General features: G+C 44.3%; 1 protein-coding gene and 1 pseudogene across 1 annotated transcript in view; one reads left to right on the top strand and one right to left on the bottom strand.

Annotated features, from left to right (window-relative positions):
* The window catches only part of LOC124556306, a 307,525-nt gene that overhangs the window by 78,841 nt on the left and 204,271 nt on the right, over positions 1–24,413 (bottom strand). The window lies entirely within an intron of this gene.
* Positions 19,368–19,485, top strand: LOC124557494 (annotated as a pseudogene).

The raw sequence follows: 24,413 nt of genomic DNA on the forward strand, positions 1-24,413 counted from the left end.
CCACCTTCCTCAGGATTATCCACAGTACGAACTGCATCTGTTCGCTGATGTACCACGACTGAAAGAACGATATTGAGAAACTGCAAGAAAGTTTTACCAACAGACTGCCAAATCTGCAAACATACACATCAGAAACGCGGCCAACAATGACAAGTACCGGCTCATTGAACAGTGGCCACAACACATTCGGGACTAGTACTGTGCGATAATTTAAAAAAAAAACAACAAAAACTGAATAAATAAAGTAAAACACAAAGTGTTAAAACTTCATCTTAAACTGGGAGTGAAGAGTTTCCAGTGCTGAAGTTCACTTCTTCATCGCAACGACAGAATGGGTTGGTCATAAGAGCTCAGTGACTTCGAAGGTCATCGGATGTCATCTGAGTAACAGAACCATCAGAAACATTTCAACCCTTCTACAGCTGCCAAACGCGACTGTTTGTGACGTGATCGTGAAGTGTGAACGAAAAGAAACAGCCACAGCTATCCCGAGGACCAACCAGAAAACTTGTACTGACGGACAGGGATGGGGAACAATGGTCGAGTAGCTCGTCATACGCCACACATTTCTGTAGTCAATGCTAAGCAACGCTTGACGTGACTTAAAGAGCGTTGCCACTTGACAGTGTGGATGACTGGAAACGAGGGATTTGGTATGATGCGTTATGCTATACCATGTAGCAATCCGCTCGAAGGAAATGGGTTTGGCGAATGCATGGAGAACATTAGCTGCTATCATGTGTAGTTGGGTTGATATGAGGGGAAGAGACCAAACAGCCGGGTCATCGGTCTCATCGGATTAGGGAAGGATGGGAGAGGAAGTAGGCCCTGCCCTTTCAAAGGCACCATCCCGGCATTTGCCTGAAGCGATTTAGGGAAATCACGGAAAACCCAAATAAGGATGGCCGGACGCGGGATTGAACCGTCGTCCTCTCGAATGCGAGTCCAGTGTGCTAACCACTGCGCCACCTCGCTCAGTTATCGTGTGTAGTGTCAACAGTGAAGTATGGAGGAGGTGGTGTAATGGAATGGGGGTGTTCTTCACGGTTGGGGTGAGATCCCCCTGTTGCGCTTAAAAGTGCGAAATGCGGAAGGATAGGAAAACATGTTACAGTATTGTCTACTGCGTACAGTTGAAGAACAGTTCAGAGACGATGACTGTTCGTATCAGCAGGGCAACGCCCCTTGTTATGAAACAGCATCTCTGAGGAAATGGTTTGTGGACAACAATATTCCTAAAATGGACTGGCATGCCCAGAGACCCGATCTGAACCCAGTGGAACACCTCTGGGGTGAATGAGAACGTCGACTTCACTCAAGATAGCAGTGTCCAACATCATTACCTTTTCTAGTTTTGGTTCTCGGTGAAGAATGGCCTGCCGTTCATTCACAAGCATTCACACACCTCACTGAATGTGTTCCAAGTAGAGTTCGATCCGCCACAACGGTGACGTGTGGACACACCTCATATTAATGACCACTATTAGATATTCGGATACCTTTTATCAAATAGTGTATTCACGTATTGTGAGTTAGAAAGAAGAACTGACTTTTAGGCAGTTAGGACTTGTGCTGCCAGAGAGTATAGGACCATTTTCGGAATTACAATTATTCCAGATGAGTGGCTAGATTAATCAAAAGACTTTGCACATTAAGTAAGATTTCCTTAAGATGTTCATCATCATCATCATCATGATCATCATCCAATTGACACACACTGCTGGATACAGTTCTCCTCTGGAAAATTTCCCATGCAATGCTCGCGTCACATATCAGTATACGAATAAACAGTATTGTCTAAGAACGATCTCAGGATGATACTAGAACAATTACACTGTTGATCATTAAACTGCAACGACAGGAAAGGCAGTAAATAGCGAAATTTTGCTTATTATGTGTTAAACTGTAGAAGAAAGAATGCGCGATTAAATTTGGAGGTGATTTGCGGAGTATAGAGCTGCCAGCAACTATAACTCTAACCTGGCTACACATCAAGCTAAACTGAGCTTGGCTGGCAGATACAGATACGTCATTCCAAACTACTTCAATGCTAAGCCAGAGCTCATCATTTGCAGTGCCTGGCGAGTGGTTGCATGACAGTTTCCCGGCAACCTGTGTCCAGATCGCGTAATTGGGTGAGAGCTTTGGAGAACATCTACATCTACATCTACATCTACATGGATACTCTGCAAATCACATTTAAGTCCCTGTCGGAGGGTTCATCGAACCACCTTCACAATTCTCTATTATTCCAATCTCGTACAGAGCGCGGAAAGAATGAACACCTATATCTTTCCGTACGAGCTCAGATTTCCTTTATTTTATCTTGGTGATCGTTCCTCCCTATGTAGGTCGGTTTCAACAAAATATTTTCGCATTCGGAGGAGAAAGTTGGTGATAGGAATTTTGTGAGAAGATTCCGTCGCAACGAAAGACGCCTTTCTTTTAATGATGTCCAGCCCAAATCCTGTATCATTTCTCTGACACTCTCTCACATATTTCGCGATGATACAAAATGTGCTGCCTTTCTTTGAACTTTTTCGATGTACTCCGTCAGTCCTATCTGGTAAGGATCCCACATCGCGCAGCAGTACTCTAAAAGAGGATCGACAAGCGTAGTGAAGGCAGTCTCCATAGTAGAACTGTTACATTTTCTAAGTGTCCTGCCAATAAAACGCAGTCTTTGGTTAGCCTTACCCACAATACTTTCTATATGTTCCTTCCAATTTAAGTTGTTCGCAATTGTAATACCTAGGTATTTAGTTGAATTTACGGCTTTTAGATAAGACTGATTTGTTGTGTAACCGAAGTTTAACGAGTTACTTTTAGCACTCATGTGAATGACCTCACACTTTCGTTATTTAGAGTCAACTGCCACTTTTCGCACCATTCAGATATCTTTTCTAAATCGTCTTGCAGTTTGTTTTGGTCTTCTGATGACTTTATTAGTCGATAAACGACAGCGTCAACTGCAAAAAACTGAAAACGGCTGCTCAGATTGTCTCCAAAATCGTTAACATAGATAAGGAACAGCAAAGGGCCTATAACCCTACCTTGCGGAACGCCAGAAATCACTTCTGTTCTACTCGATGACTTTCCGTCAATTGCTACGAACTGTGACCTCTCTGACAGGAAATCACAAATCCAGTCACATAAATGAGACGATATTCTATAAGCATGCAATTTCACTACGAGCCGCATGTGTGGAACAGTGTCAAAATCCTGCCGGAAATCCAGCAATGCGGAATCGATATGAAACCCCTTGTCAATATCACTCAAAACTGCACGTGAATAAAGAGATAGTTGTGTTTTCTAAACCCATGTTGACTGTGTGTCAATAGACCGTTTTCTTCGAGGTAATTCATAATGTTCGACACACAATATACACTACTGGCCATTAAAATTGCTACACCAAGAAGAAATGAGATGATAAACGGGTATTCATTGGACAAGTATATTATACTAAAACTGACATGTGATTAGATTTTCACGCAATTTGGGCGCATAGATCCTGAGAAATCAGTACCCAGAACAACCACCTCTGGCCATAATAACGGCCTTGATACGCCAGGGCATTGAGTCAAACAGAGCTTGGATGGCGTGTACAGGTACAGCTGCCCTTGCAGCTTCAACACGATACCACAGTTCATCACGAGTAGTGATTGGCGTATTGTGACGAGCCACTTGCTCGACCACCATTGACCAGGCGTTTTCAGTTGGTGAGAGATCTGGAGAATGTGCTGGCCAGCGCAGCAGTCGAACATTTTCTGTATCCAGAAAGGCCCGTACAGGACCTGCAACATGCGGTCGTGCATTTTCCTGCTCAAATGTAGGGTTTCGCAGGGATCGAATGAAGGGTAGAGCCACATCTGAAATGTAACGTCCACTGTTCAAAGTGCCGTCAATGCGAAGAAGAAGCGACCGAGACGTGTAACTAATGTCACCCCATACCGTCACGCCAGGTGATAACGCCAGTATGGCGATGACGAATAAACTCTTCCAATGTGCGTTCACCGCGGTCGCCAAACACGGATGCAACCATCATGATGCTGTAAACAGAACCTGGATTCATCCGAAAAAATGACGTTTTGACTTTCGTGTCCCAGGTTCGTCGTTGAGTGCACCATCGCAGGCGCTCCTGTCTGTGATGCAGCGTCAAGGGTAACCGCAGCCATGGTCTCCGAGGTGATAGTCCATGCTGCTGCAAACGTCGTCGAACTGTTCGTGAAGATGGTTGTTGTCTTGCAAACGTCCCCATCTGTTGACTGAGGGATCGAGACGTGGCTGCAGGATCCGTTACAGCCATGTGGATAAGATGCATGTCATCTCGACTGTTAGTGATACGAGGCCGTTGGGATCCAGCACGCCGTTCCGTATTACCCTGCTGAACCCACCGATTCTATATTCTGCTAACAGTCATTGGATCTCGACCAACGCGAGCAGCAATGTCGGGATACGATAAACCGTAATCGCGATAGGCTACAATCCGACCTTTATCAAAGTCGGAAACGTGATGGTATACATTTCTCCTCCTTATACGAGGCATGACAACAACGTTTCACCAGGCAACGCCGGTCAACTGCTGTTTGTGTATGAGAAATCGGTTGGAAACTTTCCTCATGTCAGCACGTTGTAGGTGTCGCCACCGGCGCCAACGTTGTGTGAATGCTCTGAAAAGCTAATCATTTGCATATCACAGCATCTTCTTCCTGTCGGTTAAATTTCCCGACTGTAGCACTTCATCTTCGTAGTGTAGCAATTTTAATGGCCAGTAGTGTATTTTCTAAAATCCTGCTGCACATCGACGTTAACGATATGGGCCTGTAATTTAGTGGATTACTCCTACTACCTTTCTTGAATATTGGTGCGACCTGTGCAACTTTCCAGTCATTGGGTTCCAATCTTTCGTCGGTCGAACGGTTGTATATGATTGTTTAGTATGAAGGATGCATCAGCATACTCCGAAAGGAACTTAATTGGTAAACAGTCTGGACCAGAAGACTTGCTTTTATTAAGTGATTTAAGTTGCTTCACTACTCCGAGGACATTTACTTCTACGTTACTCATGTTGGCAGCTGTTCTCGATTCAAATTCTCGAATATATACTTCGTCCTCTTTTGTGAAGGCAATTAGGAAGACTGTGTTCATTAACTTTGCTTTGGAAGCGCTGTCTTGGATAGTATCTCCATTGCTATCGTGCAGAGAAGGCATTGATTGTTTCTTGCCGGTAACATTCTTCAGATACGACCAGAATCTCTTTGCATTTTCTGCCAGGTTTCGAGACAAAGTTTCGTTGTGGAAACTGTTATAGGCATCTCGCATTGAAGTCCGCCCTAAATTTCGAGCTGCTGTAAAAGATCGCCAATCTTGGGGATTTTGCGTCTGTTTAAATTTGGCATGTTTATTTCGTTGTTTCTGCAACAGTGTTCTAACCCGTTTTGTGTACCAAGGCAGATCAGTCCGTCGTTTGTTAATTTATTTGGTATAAATCTCTCAATTGCTGCAGATACTATTTCTTTGAATTTAAGGCACATCTTGTCTACACTTATATAATTAATTTGGACTGAGTGGAGATTGTCTCTCAGGAAGGCGTCAAGTGAATTTTTATCTGCTTTTTCGAATTGGTATATTTTTCGCTTATTTTTCGAGGATTTGGGGATTACAGTACTCATACTGACCAGGGCAACGGACCAACACAGACAGAATGGGCAACATATATACTTCCGTTATCTGGTTGGAAGATAACGTCAGAGATCTCGAAAACACAGCGCAGCCATCGGCCTCAACAGTTATAAAGGTAAGTCCTGCTGTCTGAATTACTGGCTGAGTGAACCAGAGGTGATCGTTTTATGTACCCTGTGACACTCCATACACCAGGTGCTTGGCCTGTATTATGAGCATTGAGACATGTGTGTGTCCATTATGATCATGTGTACCAGACTCGATAGGCCGCCATCCTGTACCTGGTGTTGCCATTGGGTGCACCACTATTGGTGTGCTTCTCTCTTTGCTGCCACATCAAGGGAAGCTGTAACAATGGTTGCTGTGCTGACAGTCTATGGTGCTCCAGACATCATTGCACTGTCTGTGTGGATACTTGTCTTGCTGTAAGAAAGCCTATTTCCTGATTCAAGGTGCGCGACGTGCCTGCAAGATCCTACGCTGTTCTCTCAGGCGCTAGTCGCTCGGGCAGCTGATATCCTTTATGGCGTTGAGTATGGGCCTCCTGAACCCATCGGTTCCACATGCACATCGCAGTCGTGGGATCCAACCAGTGATCTCTGGATCCAACGAATGGGAGCAGCAATAGTACAGAACGACAAACTGCAGTTTCGATAAGCAGCGATTCTGCTGCTGTCGAATTTTGATATGTGCTGGTAAACTTTTCTCCTTTTAACATGAGGCATAACAGTATCTTCTCACAAACAAACAACACTCAAATGCGATTTGTGATTGAAAATCCCACTGAGTAGTCTTTTCTTATATACAAAATATTACTCCTACATCCTTTGTGTGGTTACCCGCTGGGGTATCCGAGAGCGCTAATGCGCTGCTTCCTGGACTCGGGTAGGCGCGCCAGCTCCAGGTCGAATTCGCCTGGCGGATTACCGACGAGGGCCGGTATGCCGGCCAGCCTGGATGTCGTTTTTAGGCGGTTTTCCACATCCCGCTAGGTGAATACCGGACTGGTCCCCACGATTCGCCTCAGTTACACGACTCGCAGACATTTGAGCCCATTCGCACTATTCCATGGCTTACACTAGACACTGACAGCTGCAGTACACTCATTCTGTCCCAGGGGGTTCGGGGTGGCGGCAGCAAGGGCATCCGGCCACCCTCTGCAACTAACACTGCCAAATCAATAGTAATACGGCCGAACCCGCGTGACGCAGGACCAAGGCCCCAAGAAGGAAATCCTTTGTGTGGTTGTGTGTTGCTTATTCTAGCATGTAGTACACTTAATGCCAATTTTACGTTTATTACACGCCACCTTCCCCGTGTGGCAATGTTAACAGCCACCAGTGTGAATTGCCTAAAACTTGCACTGCATATATTGTGGAAATGGAAAGTGTTATCGATGTGCAGGTTTCACGGCATGGATTGGTAGTCAGGGACTCGTATTGTTAGCCAATCAACAGACTGTAATAATATTTAGGAAGTGCATTTCTGTGCAAATATACGCTTCCTTAAATGGAACAATGCCACATTAAAAATGGGGTAAATTAGAATGCCAGTGGCGTTTGTTGCAGGATTCTTGTGAGAGTCGTTACGGGATATCGTATTTAGAAAAGTTGCGACACTGACACTTGTTTGTGTCATTCAGCCTGCGTAGTTGCTAGGAACGATGTTGTTGTTTGCTTATAGTTTACTTGTGTGTTCCTTGAGTGCACTGCGTGTTGCTAGTCAGCGTATGACAGTTCAAGCAGTAGATCGTGAGTTGACTATGGGATTTACCAATGCAGAAGAAGCCAACATGCTCATAGTGTATGGAGAGGAAGGGTGTAAGAAGAAAGCAGTTCGTTCTTATGTGGTGCGTGCGGCAAGATAACTCAATAGATGTCAATCTTCTCAGCAATTGTTCATAAACCTCTTCAACCAGCTGTATGAAAGTGGTAATATAACACCTAGACAGCTTCACAGAAGGAAACAAGTGACGACAGAAGAGAGAGAAATTAATCTTCTTGTTGCTGTTGCGGTTGATCTGCACGTTAACTCCTGGGCAGTCGCATGAGGCAGTGGTATGAGTCAGGAAAGTGTCCTACACATTGTCCATTGACAAAGGTTCCGTCCCTATCACATCTCTCTCCATCAAGAGCTGCATGGAAATGATTATGAGAATCATGTTAACTTCTGTACTTAGGCATTAAGACAGGCTACTCCAGATGTACGAAGTATCTTGATAGTGATGAAGTCACATTTACCAATCATAGCCAGATAAACCGCCGAAACGTGCACTGTTGAACTGTTGACAATCCCCGATGGATTCGTCAGGTGGAACGTCAGCGTCCATGGAATGTAAACGTGTGGTATGGGATGGTGAACCATCAGCTCGTAGGCCGCATTTTCTTAGACGGAACACTGAACGCGCATATGTATCGCAGTCTTCTAACAGACCATCTTCCACGGATGCTAGAAGACGTTCCTCTGCAGACTAAGAGGAACCTATGGTACCAACATGATGGCGGTCCAGCCCACACTGCACGAAGTACTATAGTATGTTTTGACTAATTTTTTTTCAAATCGTCGGATTTGACCCAGAGAATCTGTACCTTGGCCGGCCTGTTCCCCGGATTTGACGCCTGTAGACCTTTTCCTGTGGGGATAGCTGAAAGACGCTGTCTGCAAGATCATGCCAACTACACCCAATGATATACAATGACGTAGTACTGCAGTCTGCTCTTACATCTCCGCTGAAATGCTAGCACGTGTGCAGCAGTCGTTCCATACCAGACAGGAAGCATGTATTGCCGCTGTCAGTGGTTGTTTTGAACACAACCTGTTATGGGCAATTGTTTCTTTACTGGTCAGAATCCACGTAACTTGTGTTGTTATTTAGTGCGTATTACCACATGTATTGTGCAAGTGTTGGTGTGGGAACTTTTCAAAATACAATATCTAGTAAACGACTCGCCCAAGAATACTGCAACAAACACCACTGATACTCTAATTTACCCTAATTTTAGTTTCTTAATGTCAATAGGCATGGTTCCATTTAAAAAGTGTGTGTGTCCACAAAACATACACTTACTGAGTATTGTTACAATCTGTTGATTGGCTAACAATACCAGCTCCTGCCTTCCAATCTATGCTGTGAAAGCCGCACATCAATAGCACTTTTCATTTCCGCAATATTTGTGGTACAAATTTTAGTTGATTCCCCTGGCAATTCACCATGTATACAGGCTGATTCCGTTACAAACTTTGAGAGATGATGGAGAAGGCTAAAGGTATGAATCTGAGGTAAAGGACCCTAGGCAAGAACCTATCGAGTTGAAATATATAAGAGAAACTCTACTCACGTTCCACCTTAATCTCCCGCAGTGCTCAGGCGAAAGACCCGAGCTTCCAAAAGCTGATCATGACGTACAGAATTCTCGTTGAATACTCTTCAAAACCCTCAGATAATTTCCCCTGTTGATAAATTAGTTATGGTGCACGTAACTAGATTCAGAGAGGCCAGAGCATGGATTGGTAGTCAGGGACTCGAATTGTTACGATACAGTAATAACGAATTCCATTTACCTACATAAGTTTCACAAGCCACTTCAGTATCAATAGTTGTCCAAAATTGGCGTCCCCAAGCGTTAATGCAGGCATGGCATCGTAGCACATAGTTCTGTCGTACCCTTTCTAATAGCCCTGATGCCATCTGAACAGTGTTGCAGACAGCGAGAATTCTTCCCAGGAGATCCTCTTCGGCCTGGACAGGCGTCTCGTGCACAAGACTTTTCACATGGAACCATAAGAAGAAATCTAGTGGTTTGAGAGCAGATGAACGTGCTGGCCGTCAAACAAGATCTCGTCCAGAAAAAGATTTCTTTGCCTTTCATGAGCAAGTGCTCGACCAACTCTTTTTTTTTTTTTTTTTTTTTTTTAAAAATCTCGTTTTGTTCGCATTTGTTCGTTGCCTTAGCTCGGGGCGGACGTCGTACGACATCCGTTTAAGTTCGTTGTTGATCGATTAGCTCAGTTTTTTTATTACAGAGGGTTGCTAACCCTCTGACCGAACACGCTGAGCTACCGTGCCGGCGCCAACTGAGCTGAGCTACCCAAGCACGACTCACGCTGCGTCCTCACAGCTTTGCTTCTGCCAGTACCTCGTCTCCTACCTTCCAAACTTTACAGAAGCTCTCTTGCGAACCTTGCAGAACTAGCAGTCCTGAAAGAAAGGATATTGCGGAGACATGGCTTAGCCACAGCCTGGGGGATGTTTCCAGAATGAGATTTTCACTCTGCAGCGGAGTGTGCGCTGATATGAAACTTCCTGGCAGATTAAAACTGTGTGCCGGACCGAAACTAGAACTCGGGACCTTTGCCTTTCGCGGGCAAGTGCTCTACCACTCCTTTCTTTCAGGAGTGCTAGTTCTGCAAGGTTCGCAGGAGAGCTTCTGTAAAGTTTGGAAGGTAGGAGACGAGGTACTGGCGGAAGTAAAGCTGTGAAGACGGGGCGTGAGTCGTGCTTGGGTAGCTCAGTTGATAGAGCACTTGTCCGCGAAAGGCAAAGGTCCCGAGTTCGAGTCTCAGTCCAGCACACAATTTTAATCTGCCAGGAAGTTGCAAGATCTCCTCTGCCTACCTACTTTTCAGAGAATGTCTGATCCAGGTGCTTACAAACCCTCAGTCGAAAGTGAGATGCGGCTCCATCACGTTGGATCCACATCCGTTCACGAATAGCAAGTCGGATATATTCCAGATGCCTGGGTCTTTGATACACACTATCGGAGGTAGTGGAACGATTTTCGCTCATGGCTTTTGACCCGGCCGTTTCCGGACCAGGGTCCCTTACCTAAAATTGATACATTTACCCTTCTCCATCATCCCTGAAAGTTTGTAACATCATCATGGAATCACTCTGTATAGTGTGAACAGAAACGGACCTATCACACGCCCGACACTACTTACTCTTTTCGCATTTCCTCTTCGATGAGACCTGTTGGGTTTTTCCTGTTAGTAAGATCCCGTTACAAATGGAGCCCGTTATTAGGTATGAACCTTTTTTTAAATTTTAAGTCCTATGTTTCGCAGTGTTTACGGAATCTTGCTGGGGAGGGGGGCTCAGGTGGCATAATGACTAAAACATTGTTATATGTATGTCGAAGGAAACGGCTTCAAATCCCCATCTGACAATCGAGTTTAACGTTTTATGTGGATTCCCAAAAACTATAACATCCATACCTGCATCTACATGATTACTCTGCAATTCACACCAAGTGTTTGGCAGAGGGTTCATAAAACCGCTTTCAGACTATTTCTCTACCGTCCCACTCTGGAATAGCGCTTGGAAAAATGAACACCTGACTCTCCCCACACGAACACTGAGTTGTCTTATTACGATGACAATTTCTCCCTAAGTTGGTGGGAGTCAACAAAATATTTCGGCATTAGGAAGCGAAAGCTGATGATTGAAATTTCGTGGAAAGGTTTTGTCTTAACGAAACTCACATTTATCTTAATGATTGGAGCCGCATCTCACTTATCGCATCCGTGTCATTCGCTCCCCTATTTGGTGATGGTAAAAAAAAAGGAGCTGCAATTCTTTGAAATTTTCTCTTTCTCATCTTAGTTCAGTCCGAGCCGCATACGCCTTTTTCTACACTGCGCAACAGAATTAAAGGATTACTTTTTCGAATCCACGTAATTGTCTCCCACTGCGACATATAAGTTTGAAATTTGTCTCAAAGGTGTGTACGACCTTCCTTTCTAATGGTGCGAAAACGTGGCGCCCTGCGACGTCACCATCGGGTTCGACGACGCTTTAAACAGCAAGGAGTCAATACGTGAGACAATAAGACCACAGCTCAGAACTTCATATGACGTGTAAGGTGAGTTAATGATCTCGCACTGGCGCGGAACTCGACCAAAATTCTGCCACACTGGATAGAGCGCTTTTATCTGACCATCACCCACCTCCACTCCCCATCCTCGCCGAGCGGGATTAGCCGAACGGTCTCGGGCGCTGCAGTCATGGACTGTGCAGCTGGTCCCGGTGGAGGTTCGAGTCCTCCCTCGGGCATGGGTGTGTGTGTTTGTCCTTAGGACAATTTAGGTTAAGTAGTGTGTAAGCTTAGGGACTGATGACCTTAGCAGTTAAGTCCCATAAGATTTCACACACATTTTTGAACTCCCCACCCTCCGACCAGCCTCTGTGCCTGCCGTCTGCGCCAGCACCTCCCCCCTCCCCCCCCCCCCCCCAACCATCCCAACCCATTCCTTCCGTCGACATCATTGCTCCGTCTACGGTTCGCACCCAGATATGCGTGCTGGCGGCGCCTCCGCTGTTCCTCCAACTGCATCTGGTCAGTCCGTTGTGGGATATCTCCTTCCTCTTCATAAACAGGCTAATTGTGGGTTTCCAGGCCTTACCAAGGGTGTAGCCACTACCGCGACTGATCAGCGGTTTTCTTACTCTAATCTCGGCAGATTATTTAATAATACCAGAAGTTAGACGTTTGTGTCCGAAACTTACTATCGTAATCCATTCCTCGTAATCCTAATAGACAAAGTTCTGCTACTGCCGACGTGTTATGGTGCTGCAGTCTGGTATGTCATTGATGTTCTCGGCAACGATCTCCGACAGTGCGCACCGTTTGACCAACACATGTCTTGCACATTGGCGAGGTGTCTGCCCCAGATTTCCGTAGTCCGAGGTCGTCTATGGCACTATCAAGCCGTGCCTCTGTTTTAGCTGGTGGGCGATAAACTGTCCTCAGTTAGTGTTTCTGGAGAATTCGTGCTATTTTCCGAATAATGCGCTACAAAAAGAAATAAACGCAATGACCGCATTTTCCTCAGGTTTCACTTCTGTTTCAGCCGGATGTACAGTGGATGTAGGACGTAGGGCTCTCCGAATTTTTGTAGCTGTTCTTCCGAAACCCCGTTCTTTGTTGAGACTTTCATTGTCAGGGAGGTTGCAGCCCAATGCACCAGTTCAAATGGTTCTGAGCACTATGGGACTTAACATCTGAGGTCATCAGTCCCCTAGAACTTAGAACTACTTAAATCTAACTAACCTAAGGACATCACACACATCCATGCCCGAGGCAGGATTCGAACCTGTGACCGCAGCGGTCGCGCGGCTCCAGACTGTAGCGCCTAGAACCGCACGGTCACTCCGGCCGGCCCCAATGTACCAGTGTTTGAGCACTCCATTCCTCGGGTGGTGGCGACTGTCCTCGTGTGTTTGTAAGTTGGTGCGCATATTCTTATGATACATACTGTAGCTCAATGTGCCCTCCGTTCTCCTTTTTACCAGGGTATCCAGAAAGGGGAGCACTCCATCAGATTCGACGTCCACCGTAAAGCTGATGTTCTGGTATATGCAAATGAGATGTATGAGGAAGCCATTCAGCTTGTTTCTTCCATATGTCGTCTACATACTGCAAAAAACACATGGGTTTGGCTTCCTCCTCGAAATCTTCCACATAGAGTGAATCGGAGGAAGATGGTAATCGGTGTATGACGCGTATTTGCTAGTGTTACTTCACTGTGTCAAGAGAGCGCAACACTCAGCGGTCCGCTGCTTCCTCGAGTCCAAGTTTCGAGTGGCTAGCGGTAGCTGCTGTTATAGCGGACATTTTTAGTCCCTGGGAACCAAAAAACTGTGCTATGTGTTAAAATCTACTCCGTAAAATAAAAGCAGATATTTTTAAAAACAATAATAGTGATTTCTATACATTTGTAGCAATTCTAACAATAAGTCTATCCCGTACTCTGTGTCTTGAACTATGTGTGCATCCAGTTACGTCCCGTTTGCTGCCATAATGGAACCCGTGTTTCAACTTCCATCTCATCACGATACCTGGGAAAGACACCGTATTTTCCTTCGGATAAGATGGACACGCGTAATACCTTTTTGGCACATTTACTTATTTTCAGGCAATGCCTTGAGATTGCGGAGAAGCATTCTAAAAGAACCAACATTCTTGGTGGATACGACATCTCAGAGCGCAACACTCCTAATGAATCCATAATTGCAGAAGTTGCATCTAATGCACGTGCTGCAGCTAAAGACGGGATCTCTACTTTATTTGAAAAGATTGCACCGATGCCAATTTCGGAAACACCAATGAAAAGGAGGAAGATAACTTTATGGCTGTTGACATACCAGGAAATGCTACAAACTTTGAAAGCATCGCAACAGAAAAGGACTGGCAAAAAAAAGTTTACCAACCACCAAACGAGGGAGAGAAGTAAATCCAATTTCTGAAGACAATGACTGTGTTGTGAGTAGAAGAAACTACTACGAAAAAACAGCCCTCAAGTGGACTGGATTCAGGGCATTTACTGTAAGAAGTGGCTTCATAAAACACGCACAGATGAAGCAGATATGTGAAACGACTGTGCTGTAATACAGTAAATATCAACCGTAGAATGGTCGGTAATTGCATTACCAGTTTTTGGTTTGTATTATTTGGCAATGAAATACCTGTATCTAATTAAATTGGTGATGTCTAATTTTACCATCTTACCACGATCTTCTATAGTTCAACCCATAAAAAATTACTACGGGACGTGAAAGTTATGATTTTATCACATACATCTTGAAGAAACCTTGCAAACACGTGTCATCAACTTCGTTTTGAAAATCTCAAAATTCTTGTCATAATTTCATATAGAAGCAAATGGTATGGCACCTTCCCCTAGGTACTTTACATATTGGTGACAGCTGGTAAAAGTGGACTCCCAGTGGCTACTCCTTCCATCTGCTGGCTGTAGCCACCGTCGAAAAGAAAGCATTTTGACGCCAAGATATGCGAGACATGCCGACTATAGCTAAACTTGGACAGCTGCCACCACTCGGTGCAGAAGAATGGGATGCTCCAAACATTGATACATACACTACTGGCTATTAAAATTGCTACACCAAGAAGAAATGCAGATGAGAAACGGGTATTCATTGGACAAATATATTATAGTAGAACTGACATGTGACTACATTTTCACGCAATTTGGATGCATAGATCCTGAGAAATCAGTACCCAGAACAACTACCTCTGGCCGTAATAACGGCCTTGATACGCCTGGGCATTGAGTCAAACAGAGCTTGGATGGCGTGTACAGGTACAGCTGCCCATGCAGCTTCAACACGATACCACAGTTCATCAAGAGTAGTGACTGGCGTATTGTGACGAGCCAGTTGCTTGGCCACCATTGACCAGAAGTTCTCAATTGGTGAGAAAATGTGCTGGCCAGGGCAGCAGTCGAACATTTTCTGTATCCAGAAAGGCCCGTACAGGACCTGCAACATGCGGTCGTACATTATCCTGCTGAAATGTAGGGTTTCGCAGAGATCGAATGAAGGGTAGAGCCACGGGTCGTAACACATCTGAAATGTGACGTCCACTGTTCAAAGTGCCGTGAATGCGAACAAGAAATGACCGAGACGTGTAACCAATGGCACCCCATACCATTACGCCGGGTGATACGCCAGTATGGCGATGACGAATACACGCTTCCAATGTGCGTTCACCGCGATGTCGCCAAACACGGATGCGACCATCATGATGCTGTAAACAGAACCTGGATTCATCCGAAAGAATGAAGATTTGCCATTCATGCACCCAGTTTCGTCGTTGAGTACACCATCGCAGGCGCTCCTGTCTGTGATGCAGCGTCAAGGGCAACCGCAGCCATGGTCTCCGAGCTGATAGTCCATGCTGCTGCAAACGTCGTCGAACTGTTCGTGCAGGTGGTTGTTGTCTTGCAAACGTCCCCATCTGTTGACTCAGGGATCGAGACGTGGCTGCACGATCCGTTACAGCCATGCGGATAACATGCCTGTCATATCGACTGTTAGTGATGCGAGGCCGTTGGGACCCAGCACGCCGTTCCGTATTACCCTGCTGAACCCACCGATTCCATATTCTGCTAACAGTCATTGGATCTCGACCAACGCGAGCAGCACTGTCGCGATACGATAAACCGCAATCTCGATAGGCTACAATCCGACCATTATCAAAGTCGGAAACGTGATGGTACGCATTTCTCCTCTTTACACGAGGTATGACAACAACGTTTCACCAGGCAATGCCGGTGAACTGCTGTTTGTGTATGAGAAATCGGTTGGAAACGTTCCTCATGTCAGCACGTTGTAGGTGTCGCCACCGGCGCCACCATTGTGTGAATGCATATCACGACATCTTTTTCCTGTCGGTTAAATTTGGCGTCTGTAGCACGTCATCTTCGTGGTGTAGCAATTTAATGGCCAATAGTGTAGCTTCCAAATGAACATTCATCCGCCGGTCGTGGATTTAAGCGGATATACACTTGGCAGCACAAAAATTGACCGTCTGATCTGCCAACACTGTAAGGCTCGGAAGTGTCTGGAAAAATTGTGGTCTTTTGCTGGAGCTGTTATAATGGTGTATTCGTGCGTGGTCTAATGGTAAACGTCGCGCAATATTGACGCAAAGTTGTGAGTTCGAGTTTAGTCCTTCTTTAATTTTTTAAACCTCATTTCGGCTGTATGCTAAATGTATCGGACTGATGTAACTCGAAAGATAATTTGCTTCACTTTTTGACCCACCAGTAACAGTAAAAACGTCCAACATCAAGGTCAGAACATCGCTGTGCTCGAGAAGTTCCTCGTCCTACAGCGGCGAATGCCGGACATTTGCAACGCCGGACATTTGCCACACTTGCCCCTTCGCCAGGTAGCGATCCCTCAGGTAAGGGACGCCCTTCCTCGTACTTCTTCTGTCCGCTTTCAAACCGCCGTCTCCACATCTTACTCGATACAACCAGTACGTAAGGGTCCTTCTTCTTCGACATCTTGGCCAAATACAGAGGTTCTTTTCCGAAATCGAAATATTTATAACTTTTGGGAAACGAAAATAATACCGACGATTATGTCAGTATGTAATTAGTTCTGCCAAGTATAAATATAGATCCCTCTGTCTGTACGGTAGCTTCCATTCACGCTTACTGATTGCGATAGAAACAGTCCATCGTCATGGGAGCAACAAGAAAGGAGCAATGTAAAGAGAATGCAAATGTACGCTAATCATTTCTTTTTTAACCACTGCATTTGTGCCTACTTTAATTACTACAACTGCATGCCCAAAAGACAACAAGGAAAGAAGAAATGGGTATGTGAATGTTTGAAAAGAAGAAGGACATCCTCCATATTAATTTACTCTCTAAAATGCGATTTCCCTTGCGGTGAAACATTAGTTAATAAAGTGTAGCCGGACAATGTTCGAAACATGACTGAAAATACGTTCACTAAATAGAGATAAGAACATCTATGATTGACATGTCATGTAAAGTCCACGTATAATTTTAAAATGTTAGAAATAAGGAAATGAAGTAATACAGAATGCTATGCTTGTAACGTACGTTGTTGTTCTATATTGTTTAGCTCTGGTATTTACAGGGTCACAGAGAAAGCATCCTAGGCTTTGGAGGGAAAAGCCGTAATTGTAAAGATCTGCACTACAACAGAAACAAGAAGCACAACTTAAGGGAAAATAATGTAATGTGTCTTCTAGCTCACAAGCGACACTGAAGCAGATAGTTCCTGAGACTTAGTGTGGGCAGAGGTCTCATCACAAATAGGTACCCTACTCATACAATTATAGTTGGCAGTGACTTCAATCTACCTTCCGTATGTTGACAAAAATACATTTTCAGACCCTATTGTAGATAGAAAACAACTTCCGTAATTGTTCTAAATGTTTTTTTTAATTATTTTGAAGAATTAGTTCACGAGGCCATTGATATTGTAAACGGTTACGAAAACACACTTGACCTCCTAGCCACCAATAATGCTGAGCATCACGACGGATACAGGGATTAGTGAACACACAGTCGTAGCGAGGCTCAATTCCGTAACAAAGAAATTCACCAAAACTAAACGCGAAATACATCTGTTTATAAAAGCAACTAAAAATTCGGTTGACGTCTTTCTAAGAGACAATCTCCAATCCTTCCAAACTATCTAAGTGAAAACCATATGTGGCTTAACTTCAAAGAAATAGTATTAACAGCACTCGAGAGATTCATACTAAATAAATTAATAAGAGACGGATCTGATCCCCCATGGTGCACAAAACACGACAGAAAGGTGCTGCAGAAGCACCGAAAACGGCAAGTATAATTTAGACGAACGCAAAATCACCAAGATTGGCGAAGTTTTATTTAGGCTCGAAATTTGGTGCGGATTCCAATGCGAGATGCACTTAATAGTTTCCACAACGAAACTCTCTCTAGACATGTGGCGGAAAATCCAAAGAGATTCTGGTTCTATGTTAAGTAAACCAGCGGAAAGGCTCAGTAAGCGATGGGGAGGAGGAGGAGGAGGAGGAGGAGGAGACAAGGAACGCAACCCTTTGGAGCAGGTAAAATCGTGGCAAATGTCCGCACACCACAGCGGCAACCGGCAACAGACTACCTGCCACCGGCAGCTTGACGGCGGCCGCCATCCCACCAGCTGAACATGGCGCATCTGAAGCATGTCTCTGCCCTCGCATTGGTAAGCATAAACTTGTTGCTTATTAATCAAAATATCCACGGGTGTACTGCCGGTCTACAGTGTCCAACGGGCACAATATTTCGGCGATCATACATGTCGCCATCATCAGGTGAACTGACGGACTGAGCTCCTGTGAGCTCAAGAATCACTTGTTGCTTATTGTAGTATGATTTTCCGCGCGAAATAATTTCGATAAACCAAGTGAACACCGTGTAGTTACACAGAATGCATAGGTTATTATGAGTGTATTTATCAGTTACCATTTTCTTATTTGAATTCCTAGTACTTGTCTTGCAGTTACGAATTGTATTTTTCATACTTCAGTCTTATGAACGTTGTTTAAGCGTTATAAAATAGAGTCACACGTGGGAAAGGTCTAATATTTGCGGCACATTGTTCATTTTGGGTTTAATAGAGAGGTGAAGGCAGTGGACACGGATTGAAACATTTTATCGTGTGTTGGACGAATGTTATCGGAAAAATCAAATTAAAAAAGAATTTTCTTGTTTCAAGAAAGATCGTTCCTGCATGAGCGATTTTTTACATTCAGAAACTCTCGATAATTGACATATGTGATAAACTGCGACCATTCGACCTTCGTGTGACGGTTTCATTCAACAGGCAATGTTCAGAAGTCGAATGTAAGAATACTACATACTCTAACTCAAAGCAATAAAAATCGAACGTATGTCTATTACTGCATTTTGTTTGAATGTCATCGGTTCTCTCACTGAGCATCCTTTGCAATATTATCACTATTGACGCATTATGATGCCTTTACACTAACTACTCAAGAAGAAGTTAATGGCTGACACCTTATAAAAGACATCTCGTCGAGCAAAAGGCAGTGTCAACAGATAATGTTTTCTAAGATAGTCTCAACAGATAATACTTTGCAACTGGTGGCACAAAAATAGCGTTGCGCACTACAAACTCCTTCCCAGGGATGTGTCCATTACAGATGGATGTGAAAAGGGCTTATGTGGGAGTGCTACTCCACTTGCAGTTTCCTCCAGACAGAGAGGATCCGAAATACTAATGAATTCACCAAGCTCAGCGTGAGGCTGATTTTCTGTGCACCATCTCACAGTCAGCCCAGAGTTTATTAATTATTTATTATTTTTATTATTATTATTTATTATTTAGTAATAATTAATTGTTAATTTATTTATTAGGCAACGACCTTGCCGCAGTGGCTACACCGGTTCCCGTGAGATCACCGAAGTTAAGCGCTGTCGGGCGTGGTCGGCACTTGGATGGGTGACCATCCAGGCCGCCATGCGCTGTTGCCATTTTTCGGGGTGCACTCAGCCTCGTGATGCCAATTCAGGAGCTACTCGACCGAATAGTAGCGGCTTCGGTCAAGAATACCATCATAACGACCGGGAGAGCGGTGTGCTGACCCCACGCACATCCTATCAGCATCCTCCACTGAGATCACTCGGCGGTCTGATGGTCCCGGTAGTTCACTCGTGGCCTGAAGACGGAGTGCTTTTAATTTATTCATAAATTTAATCCCTGATGGTTTCATACGAAAGATGCATCTAATCTACCACAATATTCATATGAGAATTATCAAGGTGTAGTGCAACAGCATAGATGGGCAGACGGTCCTACAATTAGAAAAGAGTATCCTCAAGCTGTTGATTCATGACGCCTAACTAGCACTGCTTTAACAGTGGTCATTGTTAGCCAGATTACAGCATATTTGTGAATTACAGTGCAGTGCCTATCAATTCAAATAACTAACGGTCATTATATTGCAGGACAGTGGAAACAGGATTGCAGCGAGTATATTACTTAACTAAATTTAGCAAATAGAACCTGTGAACTGATGGCCATTTGTGTTGCATAGCAGACGATAATATTTGCTATGCAATTATCTGCAGAATTACAACAGTGAACTGTGTTGTCATTTATGTATCGTTTAGCAGTCCATGAATTGAGGACTACGTTCATTAAATCTGATTATCACACTACAGATACACTACTGGCCATTAAAATTGCTACACCACGAAGATGACGTGCTACAGACGCGAAATTTAACCGACAGGAAGAAGATGCTGTGATATGCAAATGATTAGCTTTTCAGAGCATTCACACAACGTTGGCGCCGGTGGCGACACCTACAACGTGCTGACATGAGGAAAGTTTCCAAACGATTTCTCATACACAAACAGCTTTGACCGGCGTTGTCTGGTGAAAAGTTTTTGTGATGGCTCCTGTAAGGGAGGAGAAATGCGTACCATCATGTTTCGGAATTTGATAAAGGTCGGATTGTAGCCTACTGCGATTGCGGTTTATCGATTCCCGACATTGCTGCTCGCGTTGGTCGAGATCCAATGACTGTCAGCAGAATTTGGAATCGGTGGGTTCAGGACGGTAATACGAAACGCCGTGCTGGATCCCACGGCCTCGTATCACTAGCAGTCGATATGACAGGCATGTTATCCGCATGGCTGTAACGGATCGTGCAGCCACGTCTCGATCCCTGAGTCAACAGATAGGGACGTTTGCAAGACAACAACCATCTGCACAAACAGTTCGACGACGTTTGCAGCAGCATAGGCTATCAGCTCGGAGTCCATAGCTGCGGCTACCCTAGACACTGCATCACAGACAGGAGCGCGTGCGATGGTGTACTCAACGACGAACCTGGGTGCACGAATGGCAAAACGTCATTTTTTCGGATGAATCCAGGTTCTGTTTACAGCATCATGATGGTCACATCCGTGTTTGGCGACATCGCGGCATGGACTCGACTAATGTCTGAAGTAGTGCTGAAGGGAATTGACACCATGAATCCTGCAGGGCTGTCCATAAATCCGTAAGAGTACGAGGAGGTGAAGATCTCTTCTGAACAGCACATTTCAAGGCATCCCAGGTATACTCAATAATGTCTGGGGAGTTCAGTGGCCAACGGAAGTGTTTAAACTCAGAAGAGTGTTCTTGGAGCCAATCTGCAGCAATTCTGGACATTTGGGGTCTCGCATTGTCCTGTTGGAATTGCCGAAGTCCGTCGGAATGCACAATGGACATGAATGGATGCAAGTGATCAGACAGGTTGCTTACGTACGTATCATCTGTCAGAGTCGTAGACGTATCAGGGGTCCCCCATATCACTCCAACTTCACACGCCCCACACCATTACAGAGGCTCCACCAGCTTGCTAACATACAGGGTTCATGGGGTCATGAGGTTGTCTCCATACCCGTACACGTACATCCGCTTGATACACTTTGAAACGAGACTCGTCCGACCAGACAACATGTTTCCAGTCATCAACAGTCCAATGTCTTTGTTGACGGGCCCAGGCGAGGCTTAAAGCTGTGTGTTGTGTAGTCACCAAGGGTATAAAAGTGAACCTTCGCCTCCGAAGGCCCATATCGACGATGTTTCGTTGAATGGTTCGCACGCTGACACCTGTTAATGGCCCAGCACTGAAATCTGCAGCAATTTGCGGAAGGGTTGCACTTCTGTCACGGTGAACGATTCTCTTCAGTCGTCGTTGGTCCCGTTCTTGAAGGATATTTTTCCGGCCGCAGCGATGTCAGAGATTCCTGATATTCACGGTACACTCGTGAAATGGTCGTAAGAGAAAGTTCCTACTTCATCGCTACCTCGGAGAAGCTTTGTCCCATTGCTCGTGCGTCGACTATAACTTCACGTTCAAACTCACTTAAATCTTGATAATCTGCTATTGTAGCAGCAGTAACCGATCCAACAACTGCGCCAGACACCTGTCTTATATAGGCGTTGCCGACTGCAGCGCCGTGTTCTGCTTGTTTACATCTCTCTGTAATTGAATACGCATGCCTATAATAATATCTTTGCGCTTCAATGTATTGGTGTTCACCTGTTTTTTTATCGAAGTTAATTCGCACAGAATATCAAACTACGGTAAGAAACAGCTTTATGCTTAAGGTAACATTCCGAACGCAGCGACAGCGACGGGCGACAGTGGACAGAGACAGGTGTCGCCCATGACAGCGACATGTTGTTGTCGTACCCAGCGACAGACTCTACAGTGTCTCGTTCGAATCCGAAGACGACGGTTGTCTGCGAAAACATGTCGACTAATGAAATTGTGCGTTTACTTTTTGAAGAGGAAGAAGATGATGATTTGTTTTTGTGCCAATATTTAACGAGGAGACGCCCTATTAACTCGATGTTCAAAGAACGACACAAGGAAGGTTTCTACATGTTAGAAAAACATTTACGAAGTGATGAAGAAAAATTCAGATCGTATTGCAGATTAAATAAAAGACAGTTTAATTTTATTTTGAATTTAATTCGTGAAGAATTACAACCAAGAACTACAAGAGGTGTGATTACAGTCGAAGAAAAATTATTCTTAACGTTAATTGGGGTAGGACGTCAAACGGGCTGACTTGGAGCAGGAGAGGCACCACAGGACATTTTATTTTCTACTGTCTATACTTTTACAAATAAATTCATAAAACTTTGTCAGCATGACCAGGTAGGATTCGGGATTCACACTCATAGCAGTGGAAGTTCAAAAACATAACAAAATAAATTTTTTTACATGTGAAATTTCATCATTTTTTCGCTTACTATTGGCTGCATTTGTTGCTGTAGGTACGTTTTTCTTCACAAGTAAGAGAGATTCTTTGATGAATTTTGCACAGCATACAAACCATACTTACAGGTGTATGAAACTCTAGAATTTTCCAAATCTATTAAAAACTATGGTAAAAATTAAGATAATTAACTACAAAATTTGATTTTTTTCTAAACATAAAATTTAAAACGTAACAGCTCATTCATTTTTTCATAAATTAAATAGAGTCTAGAGTTTCAGACACCTGTAAGTATGGTTTGTATGCTGTGGAAAATTCATCGAACAGTCTCTCTTACTTATGAAGAAAAGTGTACCTATAGCAACAAATGCAGCCAATAGTAAGTGAAAAAATGATGAAACTTAACATGTAAAAAAAATTGTTTTGTTATGTTTTTGATATTCCGCTGCTACGAGTGTGAATCCTGAGTCCTTCCTGGTCATGCTGACAAAGGTTTATGAATTTACTTGTAAAAGTATCGACAGTGGAAATTAAAATGTCCTGTGGTGCCTCTCCTGCTCCAAGTCGGCCCGTTTGACGTCCTACCCCCCTTAAGGTATTGTATTTAGATCGTCTTTTATCATATTTTCAATTTCTTCTACACTGAAACTATGCTGTTCTTGAACAGGTGGTAGTGTCAAATCAGTAGGCTCTTGAGGCGAGTACGCATACATGGCAACGGAATTGGTGGAAATAGAAGGCTTTGAAATTATGTAATTAGGAGAGCTCGCAGTTGGACTTGGGGAATTTGAGTGACATGAAAGACAGGTTAATGACACTTCGGTACTGAACTGCTGAATAGAAGAATCAGATTTCTCAGCTGCCATCATTTGATAATTAATAAGGATGTTAAAAATTTCTTGCTTCGCTTTAAGTTTGTAAATTTGTGGTAGCGAGCCCAAAACATCTCCGACGTGATTGCAAAATGAATTTATTTCAATATCATGTTTTTGCGTTATTTCATTCAACAATATCTGCCGACTGTCATCCCTTTTTTTAAGTAATTGAGAATGGTATCGTCTTTTTTGTTTCGGCGTTGTCGTTTAGTATTTGTGGCCTCAGTACTTGTTGTAGGTTGGCGGTCTGTTAAGAGCTTCATTCGCAGCTCCTTCCTCATTCACCTCCCTGTAAGCGACAATACTCGCACCCCCAGATTCCTCAGCAGTATCATCTGACGGCTCGCTGTTGCAACACTGGAGGAGGAACAGAAAACAGCTAAATCGTCCACAAATAAGGAGCACTGTGCAGGAATCCTTACCGTAGACGTGATGCTGTTTGTAGCTGTGGCAAAGAGGGTAACACTTAAAACACTGCGCTGAGGGACGCCATTCTCCTGCTCAAAGCGATCTGACAGCATGTCACCAACTCGGGTCCTAAAAAACCGCTGAGGCTGGAAAGACCTTATGGACATGGGGAGGTGGCCACGAAAGCCCCATTGATGGAGTTGTGCGAGAATTCAAACTCTTCAACTAGCATCGTATGTCTTACTGATATCGAAGAATGTGCCAATACAGTGATGCTTACGTAGGGAAGCCTGCTGAATAGTCGACTCTAGCAGGGACAGGTTGTCGACAGTGGACCGAAATCTCCGGAACCCATTCTGAGAACGGCTAAGGAGTTGTCTGGTCTCTACATCCAGA

This window comes from Schistocerca americana, chromosome X, assembly GCF_021461395.2.
Source record: "Schistocerca americana isolate TAMUIC-IGC-003095 chromosome X, iqSchAmer2.1, whole genome shotgun sequence".
In the NCBI taxonomy this organism is placed as follows: Eukaryota; Metazoa; Arthropoda; class Insecta; order Orthoptera; family Acrididae; genus Schistocerca; species Schistocerca americana.